Here is an 11,723-nt window from a genome sequence, read left to right as displayed (position 1 = left end):
ACAGAGAAAAAAACAGAAACACCATTGAGAAATACATTGTCTATGATCCCAAGAAGGGTCAAAATACTCAATCTGAAGATGAGAAAGTACAAGCTCCTGCATCTAAAGACTCCAAGAAAAACAAAAGTTGGGCTCAGGCTATGATAGAGCTCAAAAAAGATTTTGAATATCAAGTAAAGGAGATAGAAGAAAGAGTTGCAGGGTGGAGCCAAGATGTAGACAAGAAAGGATCAAGTCTTAGGTGCTCTCTGATAAAACTTCTGAAGTAAGGACTCTTAACTAAAGTTCCAAGAGACAGAACCCACAAAGGGACCCAGAGAGGCAGTTCTCCTACTCAAGGTAACCTGGAAAAGAGCAGAAAGTCTCTGCTCCCCAGGGTCGGAGGGGCTGCCTGCCGGAGCGAAAGAACTTCAGCCTCCTGGAGGCAGCCCCAGGGCACTGGGAGCCCCAGCTCACAGCCTGGGGGAAGTCTCCTGAACTACACCCCCGGGAGCACCAGACACAAAGTAGGGGAACAGCGGGGGGACCTCTGCCAGAGCGAGCACGTGGAGCCCAGCCCTCAGGGTACACAGCGAACAGCATGGTCTTTCCACAGCCCAGATCCAGAAACAGAAGCAGGCAGAGCCCTTAAGCAGGAGCCTCCAGGGCATGAGCACATTGAGCTGAGGGAGGGAAGTGAAGAGAGACTACAGAGCTCTGTCCTCTGCCTCTGGAACAAGACTCTGGGGCTCTGACCACATGCAGATCCTGATCACAGTCTAGGCCCCCCCCATAGAACAGCAAGTCCCCCCCCACCTCAGCCCTGTGGCAGAGGGGGGGTGCTTATTGTCATTCACAGACCAGGAGGGAGGACAGAACCTCACACACTGAGATCCTTGTGGGAGTGCCCCAAAAGCTCAGGAAGCACCCCAAAACCAGGCCCAGGTTGGGAAAATGAGCAAGCAGAGAAATAAGAGGAAGACCATTGAGAAATATTTTGCTCATGAGCCCAAGAAGGATCAAAATACTCAGTCTGAAGATGAGGAGGTACAAGCTCCTCCATCTAAAGACTCCAAGCAAAACATAAATTGGGTTCAGGCTATGACGGAGCTCAAAAAAGACTTTGAAAATAAAATGAAGGAGTTGGAAGAAAAACTGGGAAAAGAAAGGAGAGAGATGCAGGAAAAACATGAAAATGAAGTCAGCAGCTTAGTCAAGGAAATCCAAAAAAAATGCTGAAGAAAATGGCATGCTAAAAACCAGCTTAGGTCAAATGGATAGAACAGTTCAAAAAGTTATTGAGGAGAAGAATGCTTTAAAAAGGAAAATTGGCCAGATGGAAAAAGAGATAAGAAAACTCTCTGAGGAGAACAAATTCTTCAAACAAAGAATAGAATTCAGGGAGATCAATGAATTTACCAGAAATCAGGAATCAATACTTCAAAACCAAAAAAATGAAACATTAGAAGAAAATGTGAAATAGCTCATTGAAAAAACAACTGATATGGAAAACAGACTTAGGAAAGATAATTTAAAAATTATTGGAATACCTGAAAGTCGTGATCAGGAAAAGACCCTTGACATCATTTTCAAAGAATTACTACAGGAAAATTGCCCTGATATTCTAGAAGCAGAGGGCAAAATAGAAATGGAGAGAATCCACCGATCCCCCTGAGAAAGAGATCCCAAAAAACCAACCCCTAGGAATATTACAGCCAAGTTCCAGAACTCCCAAGTCAAAGAGAAAATATTACAAGCAGCCAGAAGGACACAGTTCAAATATCGTGGAGCTGCAGTCAGGATCACACAGGACTTACCAGCAACTACATTGGAAGCTCATAGGGCTTGGAATATAATATACTGGAAGGCAAAAGAGCTTAGAATGCAGCCAAGAATGAATTACCCAGCAAGCTGAATGTCCTCTTCCAGGGAAGAAGATGGATTTTCAATGAACCAGGGGAAATTTCAAATGTTCTTGTTGAAATAGCCAGAGCTGAACAGAAGGTTTGATCTTCAGATACAGGACTCAGGTGAAGCATGGGGATTGGAGGAGAGGGGGAAAAATATGAGGGACTTAATGATGATGAACTGCATGTATTCCTGCATAGAAAAATGACACTGATAATACTCATATGAACCTTCTCAGTTAATAGAGCAGGTAGGGGGAGCTTTTATAGTTGAAGCATAGGAGAAAGCTGAATTCAAAGATAAAATATGGTGTAAAAATGGAGTCAATAGAAAAAAAGGGAAATGTAATGGGAGAAAGAAAAAGGAGAGGGGGAATAGGCCAAGTTATTTCATATAAGATTTTTCTTTATCACAATGAGCTATTGCAATGATATGGAAGGGGAGAGGCAAGAGGGAATGAGGGAACCTTTGCTCTCATCAGAGGTGGCTAGGAGAAGAAACAGTATACTCAATGGGGTATAGACATCTGGAGTAAGAAGGAGGGGGGAGAAGGGGGGAAGGGGTGGGGATGTGAATAATGGAGGAGAGGATGGACCATGAGGGGAGAGTGGTCAGATATAACACATTTTCTTTTTTACTTCTTGCAAGAGGCTGGGATTGGAAGGCCTGTCCAGGACCATAGGGCCAGGTGGATTCTGGGCCTAAGGGGTGGTATGGGGGCTCAGAGCCTCTTGGCCCCAAGACCAGGGATCTGTCTGCTGCACCACTCAGTTACCCTACATCAGAGTCAGAGTGAAAGGAGAGAGAAAATATAGTACATGATAGTGGAGAAATAAAGGAGAGAGTTCCGATCAGCAATGGCAACGTTGGAAAAATATGGAAGTAACTTTTGTGATGGACTTACCATAAAGAATGTGATCCACCCATGAAGGAGTTGTTGGTGTTGGAACAAAGACTCAAGCACATTTTTTATTATTATTATTTGGGGGAGGGTGCAGGGCAAATGGGGCTGGGTGGCCTGCCTGGGGCCACATAGCAGGGTGATCCTTGGGTGACTGAGGCCAGATTTGGACCCAGGTGCTCCTGGCTCAAGGGCCAATGCTCTGTCCGCCACCCAGCCACCCCTACTATTATTACTATTTTATTTTATTTTCAGGCTTTTTCTTTCTTCTTTTTGGTTTTTGCAGGGCAGTGGGGATCAGGTGGCTTGCATGTCACATGGCTGGGTGATTGTTGGGTCTCCGGGACTGGATGTGGCCTCAGATGCTCGTGGCTGTAGGACTGGTGCTTTGTCCATTGCACCACCTGGACATACCTACAATTATTACTATTATTTTTTTTAATTTTAATTTTTTTTCTCTCCCCTTTACTTTATCGCTCAAGCAAGTCTATATTCATGGGGGGAGTAGGTATTTCGTTTACTCTTAAACAAGAATATTTTATTAATGTAAAAAAAATTTGTACAAAATGAGAATAAAAAAATAATATTAAATAAAGAAAAGAGAGTGGCAGGAAAAACATGAAAAAGAAGTCAGCAGCTTAGTCAAAGAGATCCAAAAAAAATGCTCTTAAGCAAGGAGATCCAAAGAAATACTGAAGAAAATAACAGGTTAAAAATCAGCACAGGTCAAATGGATAAAATAGTTAAAAAATTATTGAGAAGAGTGCTATAAAAAACAAAATTGGCCATATGGCAAAGGAGATAAGAAAGCTCTCTGAGGAAAAGAAATCCCTCAGATGTAGAACGGAGCTAAAGGAAGCTGATGACTTTGCAAGAACTCAAGACACAGTACTTCAACACCAAAAGAATGAAAAATGAGAAGAAAATGTGAAACATCTCATTGAAAAAACAACTGATCTGGGAAAAGAATTCAGAAAAGATAATTTAAAAATTATTCAGATAACTGAAGTCATGATCAGGAAAAGAGCCTTGACCTCATTTTTAAAGAATTCCCGAGGGGAGGCCATGACTTGCAGCTGGGAGCGTCCACTCTCCTTCCGCCAGCATGGCGGCATCTACCCAGTATTGGCAGCTGATCAATGACTATGGACCCCCATCTCTGGGCTATACCCAGGGTTCAGGGAGCAGCCAGGTACCTCATAGCAAATATGCAGAACTTCTAGCTATCATCGAAGAGCTAGGGAAAGAGATCAGACCCACATATGCAGGGAGCTAAAGTGCCATGGAGAGGCTAAAACGAGGCATCATTCATGCTTGAGGATTAGTCCGGGAATGCCTGGCAGAGACTGAACACAATGCAAGATCCTAGCCTCCCACTTCACTTCCAAAGTTTTCCATTTCTTTGTGAAGAAGAAAGACTAACACTTATTCCTCTGGTGACTTTCAAAACATTCACATCAATCTCTTCTGTTGAATGGTCTAAAAGTTTGGGTTCTTTCCCCTTTTCTTCTTCCCATCCCCACAACAGTCTGTAAGAATAGGAGGTCATTTTGCAGTTGAGATTTCCATTATATGTAGTTAGCAACCTAGGTCACTTTTTTTAAAAATATTGAGTCCAGACCATGCATGTAGAAAATTCTGCTTCTGTTGCTGCCAACTCTAATTTACTGCCCTGCTAACTTAACCCCAATCTTGGATTTTCTTTCTTTGAATACACTTAAAACCACCCACCTAAATATCATTCTTTGCACCTTTTCCAGAATCTCCAATAACTCTTTAAAGATTTTTTTCACAAATCAATGCCAACTGCGTTGACATACCCTGACAGTTGGGTATCTCCCAGTTAGGGCTACATGATGATCCCTGCTTTAAAAAATAAAGAATGTGGGTTTGTTTTTGTTTTGTTTTTGGTGTGTGAGCTTTTGCATGATTGTTCGTGCTTTGAAGTCAATTTAAAATGCATGAGTTACAAATACAGATGATTGATCAGCCTACTAAAAAATGAAGAACCCACAGTTACTTTTCAGACAGACTGTAGATTTCAGATCTTGAATTTGCCATAGAGTGATTTAAAAAATCTGGATAAATGCCTAAAACTGTTATGTGCATCTTTGTATGTATTTATTACTTGATGTAATAAAGCTTATTTTCATTAACAATTTGTATCAAAAAAAAGAATTCCTACGGGAAAATTGCCCAGATATCCTAGAAGCAGAGGGCAAAATAGAAATTGAGAGAGTCCACCAATCTCCCCCAGAAAGAGATACAAAACAAAACAAAAAAACAACCCCCAGGAATATTATAGCCAAGTTCCAGAACTCCCAAGTCAAAGACAAAATATTACAAGCAGCCAGAAGGACACAATTCAAATATCATGGAGGTGCAGTCAGGATCACACAGGACTTAGCAGCAAGTACATTAAGGGTTTGGAATATAACATTCCAGAAGGGAAAAGAGCTTAGAATACAACCAAGAATCAACTACCCAGCAAAACTGAACATCCTCTTCCAGGGGAAAAAATGGACTTTCAATGAACCAGGGGACTTTCAAATGTTCCTGTTGAAACAACCAGAGCTGAAAAGAAAGTTGACCTTCAAATACAGGACTCAGGTGAAGCATAGAGAGCAGAGAAGGATAAAATATGAGGGACTTAAAGATGAACTGAATGTACTCCTGCATAGAAAAATGATACAGATAATACTCATATGAAACCTCTTATTCAATAGAGTAGGTAGAAAGAGCTTATATAGATGAAGCACAAGAGAAAGCTGAATTTGAAGATAAACTATGTTGTAAAAATAGAGTCAATGGCTAAAAAGGAAACATACTGGGAGTAAGAAAGGTGAGGTGGAATAGGCTAAGATTTCATATAAAAGATATTTTTTTATTTTATTGCAATGAGATATTGCAATGATATGGAAGAAGGGAAGGTGAGGGGGAATGAGGGAATCTTCACTCTCATCATAAATGGCTAGGTGGTGCAGTGGATAGAGTGCACCAGCCCTGGAATCAGGAGTACCTAAGTTCAAATCTAGCCTCAGACACTTAATAATTACCTAGCTGTGTGTCCTTGGGCAAGTCACTTAACTCCATTTGCCTTTCAAAAAAAAACCTAAAAAAGTAAAAGAGAAATGGCTCAGAGAGGAAACAGCATACGCTCTCAATAGGGTATAGATATCTAGAGTGAAAAAGGAAAGAAGGGGGAAGGGGGGAGATGTGGGTGATAGAGGAGAGGGTAGATCATAGGATAGAATAGTCAGATACAACACATTTTCTTTTTCACTTCTTGCACGGGGCTGGTATTGGGTGGCCTGTCCAGGACCACAGGGTCCAGTGGTTGTTGGGTCTCAGGGGTGGTATGTTGGCTCGGGGTCTCTTGGCCCCAGGGCTGGTGATCAGTCTGCTATGCCACTCAGCTACCCTACAGAACATTTTATTAGAGGGACAGAGTGAAAGGAGAGAGAAAATATAATATAAGGTAGTGGGGAGGTATGGATGGAGGCAATTACAATTAGCAACAACAACAGTGGAAAAATATGGAAGTAACTTCTGTGATGGACTTATCATAAAGAATGTGATCTACCTGAGACAGAGCTGATGGAATCAGAACACAGACTGAAACACATTTTTTTTCCTCTTTCTTTTACTTTATTTCTCATGAGGGTCTATATTTTTTGGGGGGAGTGGGTATTATGTTTACTCTTAAGCAAGAATATTTTAGTAATGTATAAAAAATTACTTGAACAAAAATAAAAAAGAATAAAAGAATTAAAAGAAAAAAGAAAAAAAGAAAAACAATTAAGCACAAGCAATATGATGACTGCCTCTGACGGTATATACAGTATTCTGCCCTAGTTGTCCCTACCTCTCTATTGGGAAAAGAGGCATGATTTGTTCTCCCGTCATTTGTTCAAAGTTCAGATTCCTTTTAGTGTTTTTTTTTTCATTTAAAGTGTTGTTTTGGTCTTCATTATAGATTATTGTTTGCCCTTCTATTCCAAAATTACTCTCACATTCTTCAAGAGCTTTCAAGTGTCATTGATGTGGCTTAGTCAGATCTGTCAGTTCTTTTCATAACCTAGGATATCATTCATCTGTATCTGGTGACTTGAACCTGTTGAGAGTAGCTAGATGCTTATCCTCACCTAACTAGTTTCCATTCCCAACTAACCATTTTGTTCTATCCTTCTCAGTCCAAAGATCATTCTCTTTGAAAAATGAAAGGACAAAGAACCCAATTACTTCAACCTTATCCGTTACGATCAGCCCTTCATGTAGAGGTATAATCCTGTTCTTTCTTCCTTTGTCCCCAACATAATTTCAGTAATGATTTTTTGATTGTTTGTTTTAAGTGCAGCCTCACCTGGAGTGCCAACTGCCAGCCTCAGTTCATTTTTTGCATTATCTTTGCTTTTAGCATCTATATTGTGTCTTTATTAAAGCCTGCATTGATGTATTCCTTGTTCATACATTTCAATCTTTTTATCCTTTCCTCAGAATCTCATTCTCAATGTATTAGAACATCAAGTATATATATATATATATATATATATATATATATGTATATATCTATATCTATCTATCTATCTATCTATCTATCTATCTATATATATATATATATATACATACATTCTTTGGTCTTCACAAATCCATCATTCTAAAATATAAGGTATGCATCAGATTCATGTCTTGCTTTCATTTTTACCTGTCATTTCTATTTCTGCAAGTAGTTTTTCTCTTTTAATCAATTTGTGTCAAGAATACTACCTACCCTTGTTGCTTCTACAGTTTGAAGGATGAATTGAACCTGAAAGTAAGTCACAAGTTTGTTAACTTTTGTCAGAGAACACTAACAAATGTTCGGTTTCTTGGCATCATTGAACTTTTTTTTCAGTTTGTAAAATTTTCTCGACTCCATTAATTAATTTTTCTCTACCATTATAATATATATTCTTTTTTTATTAGTTTTTTTTTGCAAGGCAATTGGGTTAAGTGGCTTGCCCAAGGCCACACAGCTAGGTAATTATTAAGTGTCTGAGGCCGGATTTGAACTCAGGTACTCCTGACTCCATGGCCAGTACTCTATCCACTGCACCATATGTATTCTTTCTCCAGTGGACCTGTGATCTCAGTGATTTGGGTATTCTCTTGAGGGAAGTAGATGATAATTGATCCATGCCTGCCCATCCTGTGGAATTTTTGTCCACACATTCCAACAAGTCTACCACGGCTCAGCATGTTGGGGGCCTTCCTTAAACCATCTTATATCTCAAGGATAACAATGTAGCTAGTGGGCTTTCAGTCAGTTCTCTTTTGTTCTTGCTATATAACCAAATTATCTTTTTAGGTCATCTATTCCTTTGACACTGATTCCTTAGATCATCTATTCCCTCATACTGATTCTAAATTTCTAACGTGCCTACTTGTGTCCACCATGTATTCACCATTGGGCAATATTTAATTTTAGTTCTTTGAAGACTGTAATGATCCTGCTTACTTCCCAAAAGTTATCTTTCTCATCTCAGCCATACACAAATGGTCATATCCTTGATTTTGCCATTACCCATAAATGTATCATCTCCATATTCAAGAATTCGAAAATCCCCAATCTGATAATCTATTGACTTTTCACCCATCCTTCTACCTTTCTCTTACATAATCCTACTCTTCATCTGTACCACAACTTCCTTGAACCCTTCATATTCTCCTGGACCATCTTCCCTGCACCTCTTCTCATCTTGACACTTTGATGAGCCAATTTAACTCTACAATATTTTTCTCTCTTGAATCCCCTAGCCCCTCTTATTGTATTACTGACTACACCTGCTCGGGGACCTATCCCGAGCCTTCGCCTGGATACATACTTTTCCCCGGTCTTCGCACGTCACGGACACGTCGGTCTTTGGACGCACGGATCCTCCTTTGGGGAAGGAGGGCAATAACTGGACAGAACACCCGGTTGCAGTCTAACAAGCAGGTCTTTATTCCTTACATAGCAGCGAAAAAAGCCTCTCCTCTTCCCCAGTCCCCTCCCTTATCTAGTCTTCTGTTCCTCCCCCGAGCTCCTCCCCTGTTCCTCCCTCATGGGCGGAGCCACTCCTGTTACTGGGGCGTTCCCAGCACCCATGTGGGCGGGTTCACACCCCCAGGCGTCTCCTAGCCCATAGGTGGCCAAGGTCCAGAGCTGGGTCCAGAGCATACACCCAGTCAAGCCTCAGTTTTAGATCATTCCAGTCATTTCAATTCATGATTCCACTCTCCATAGCGACTGTTCCAAATTATTTTTTTCCAAATCTTTCATCCCTCTTCAAATCTTTCATGGTTACACACACACACAGTGTCAGCTGAGATCTCACCTTAACTCATATTACAGAAAAAATTGAGGCTAAAAGCTGTGAACTCCCTCTTCTCCCCTGTAATATCTTATCACTCATGTGCTTTCTTTCACTTTTTCCTCCTTCACCGGTCTCCCATGAAGTGGCCATACTCCTTTACCAAGGTTAGCCCCTCTACATGTCCATGCAATAGCACTCTATTCTGTTTCCAGCATATTAGCCCCTCTGTCACCCCTATACTAATTTTAATCTCTTCCTCCCAATTGGATCATCTTCTGTAACCAATAAACATGGCCAAGTATCCCCTACCCTGAAACAATACCCTCACTGGATCCTTCTATCCTTGCTAACTACTGTCCTATATGTCTTTAGTAGTACTTTGTACTTAAATTTCAATTTCATGCATAATTTCATGCTTTCATTGAGGCTCATTGAGAATGAAGGATAAACAATCTATAGTGATGGCTTCCTTCTTGGGCAATGCTCTTCTCTTCATCCTCCTTTCTTCTTCACATGTAGTCCTCTATCCATGTGGGGATCATACCCTTACATGTGGGAACTCTGCCCAAAAGAATATAATTTTTGGTTGTTTATTTTTTTAAAGATATCTTAAGGTTTGGGGCTAAGTTTTTTTTAAAGTTTCTATTTATCTTTTTTTTTTTTTACAAAAATCTGGGATAATTAGTTTTGTCTTGTACAGTTTTCATTTATGATTTCTTGTATTATGTCTGAAAAAAAAGGCTTTGAAAAAAGCCTATTGTAATCTACTTGACTATGCCATGAAACTAATCTGGCTTTCATTGAATGGCCAATAATGGGTTCCATTCCAAACCTCTCATTATTTGGATTTTGATGGCTAAGATGAGTGCAAATAGCATTTTTTTCCCCATTCTGGCAAGAAACTCTAAGGGTCTTCACCTCACTGATGATTCTCTTGTAATGGCAAACTAGGTCATCTTTTGTCTCAAATCTTACCTAGCCCTTAATCATTAAATTAAATTACCTCAGACAAACTGAGACCTGGGAAAGACCTTAATTTAAAAAAAGGTCAAGATCACCAACTATATCCAAAGCCATTGCCAATATCCTGATTTTTTGTCTTGTTACTGACCTCCATTGCCTCTGAAGAAGAGAATGAAGGCTGGTGAATTTGTGCAATTCTACCTCACTTAAATCCAATTCATGCAAAAGTCAAGATATCACCCTCATGATATCATTGATCCTTTTTTGAGAACTAAGGAAACAACAACGAACAACACTGGCACATAATAGGCATTTAGTAACTATTTATTGACCAATGTTCCAAATTTGCAATAGTTGCTTTGCTGAGAACAGCAAGTAACTGAGGAGATCCCCTAAACTAACCTTTGGGACCTTGGGACTTCTGCAAGGCCATGTGGAGGGTTAAAAGACTTAGTAATTTAGGGAGAGATAGCAAATCCTCAGTATTATCTTGATCTATTTCACAACCGCCGCCCCCCCCATGTTGGTAACAGGAATGAAAATGAAGCATATATCAATTTTAGAGGAGAGTTAGCAGCTACTTTGTTCAGAACATATGATTTACAACTTTCTCTGTCTCTCTCTCTCTCTCTCTCTCTCTCTCTCTGTGGGAGAACTCTCCACCTCATTGGTATAAATAGTTTACACATAGAGGGCTAGAGGGTTCAGAGTGCTAGGCCTAGAGTCAGGAAGACCTCAGACACTAGCTATGTGACCCTGGATAACTCACCTAATGTCTGTTTGCCTTAAGCTACTGGAGAAAGAAATGGCAAACTACTCCAAAATTTCTGCCAAGAAAACACAATGTACCATATGGCCCAGTGTTGCAGAGGCAGACATGACTAAACAACACAGTGCTTTAACTAGCACAGTGCTTTACTCACAATCACAAAAATAACTGCTTCTGTTTTTTTCTTTTCCTGAGCTCAGGTACTAAAGAATACTCCTGTTTGAGATCTTAGTCTTGCCCGCATCCTAGTCAATTCAAAAGGTTGAGTCTTTCAGCTAGAGCTGACTGAAGCTCCTGAGTCCTTCACTGCCTACGTGCTAAATTTCCTTTTCACATTTAACTAAGTGTTATATGGTCTGTGAATATCTCCTTTCATTCTAATCTGAAGCCTAAGCCACTTATGATTAATTCAAATCCATGGAAAGAAATAAAGGGGAAGTAAGTTATTATCTCTCAACATTAGGATACTAATGAAGTTTATAGTGAGTGGACGTCACTTGACAAAGCTCTTACATGAACCATGCGCCAGTCAAAGGAAGGTTGAACATGCATACATTAACTCATACATCCAGAGTTAAGTGTAGAAATACATTAAACTAAAAGGTGAAAAAGGTAATAAGGAGAAGAGAAAGGGGGTTTCAAAAGAAGACATAGTTGGGTAGGGGATAAACACAAGTAAAATAAATTCATTTCAAAGGTTGATGATAATGAAGAAATTAAATGGAGAAAAATAAAGTGGTGAGTAGGCTGAGTGAAAAGATGAGAAGGAAAAAATGAGAAGCAAAGAAATGCAAGCACTTTGATTAGAGATTACTAGTATTGATCCTATTTCTTAATTTTCACTATCTCATTCTTTTTTGTAAAGGGT

The 11,723-nt window shown here is 39.9% G+C and overlaps 1 protein-coding gene and 1 pseudogene across 1 annotated transcript in view; one reads left to right on the top strand and one right to left on the bottom strand.

Moving 5' to 3' along the window:
- Positions 1–11,723, bottom strand: part of LOC141502373 (uncharacterized) — a 68,006-nt gene that overhangs the window by 41,408 nt on the left and 14,875 nt on the right. The gene's annotated exons all lie outside the window — the stretch shown is intronic.
- LOC141502375 (cyclin-dependent kinase 2-associated protein 1 pseudogene) lies at positions 3,894–4,236 on the top strand (annotated as a pseudogene).

The sequence above is a fragment of the Macrotis lagotis genome, chromosome X, assembly GCF_037893015.1.
Source record: "Macrotis lagotis isolate mMagLag1 chromosome X, bilby.v1.9.chrom.fasta, whole genome shotgun sequence".
In the NCBI taxonomy this organism is placed as follows: Eukaryota; Metazoa; Chordata; class Mammalia; order Peramelemorphia; family Peramelidae; genus Macrotis; species Macrotis lagotis.
Note: the sequence above shows the minus strand (reverse complement) of the source record. Positions and strands in the feature narration are given on the sequence as shown.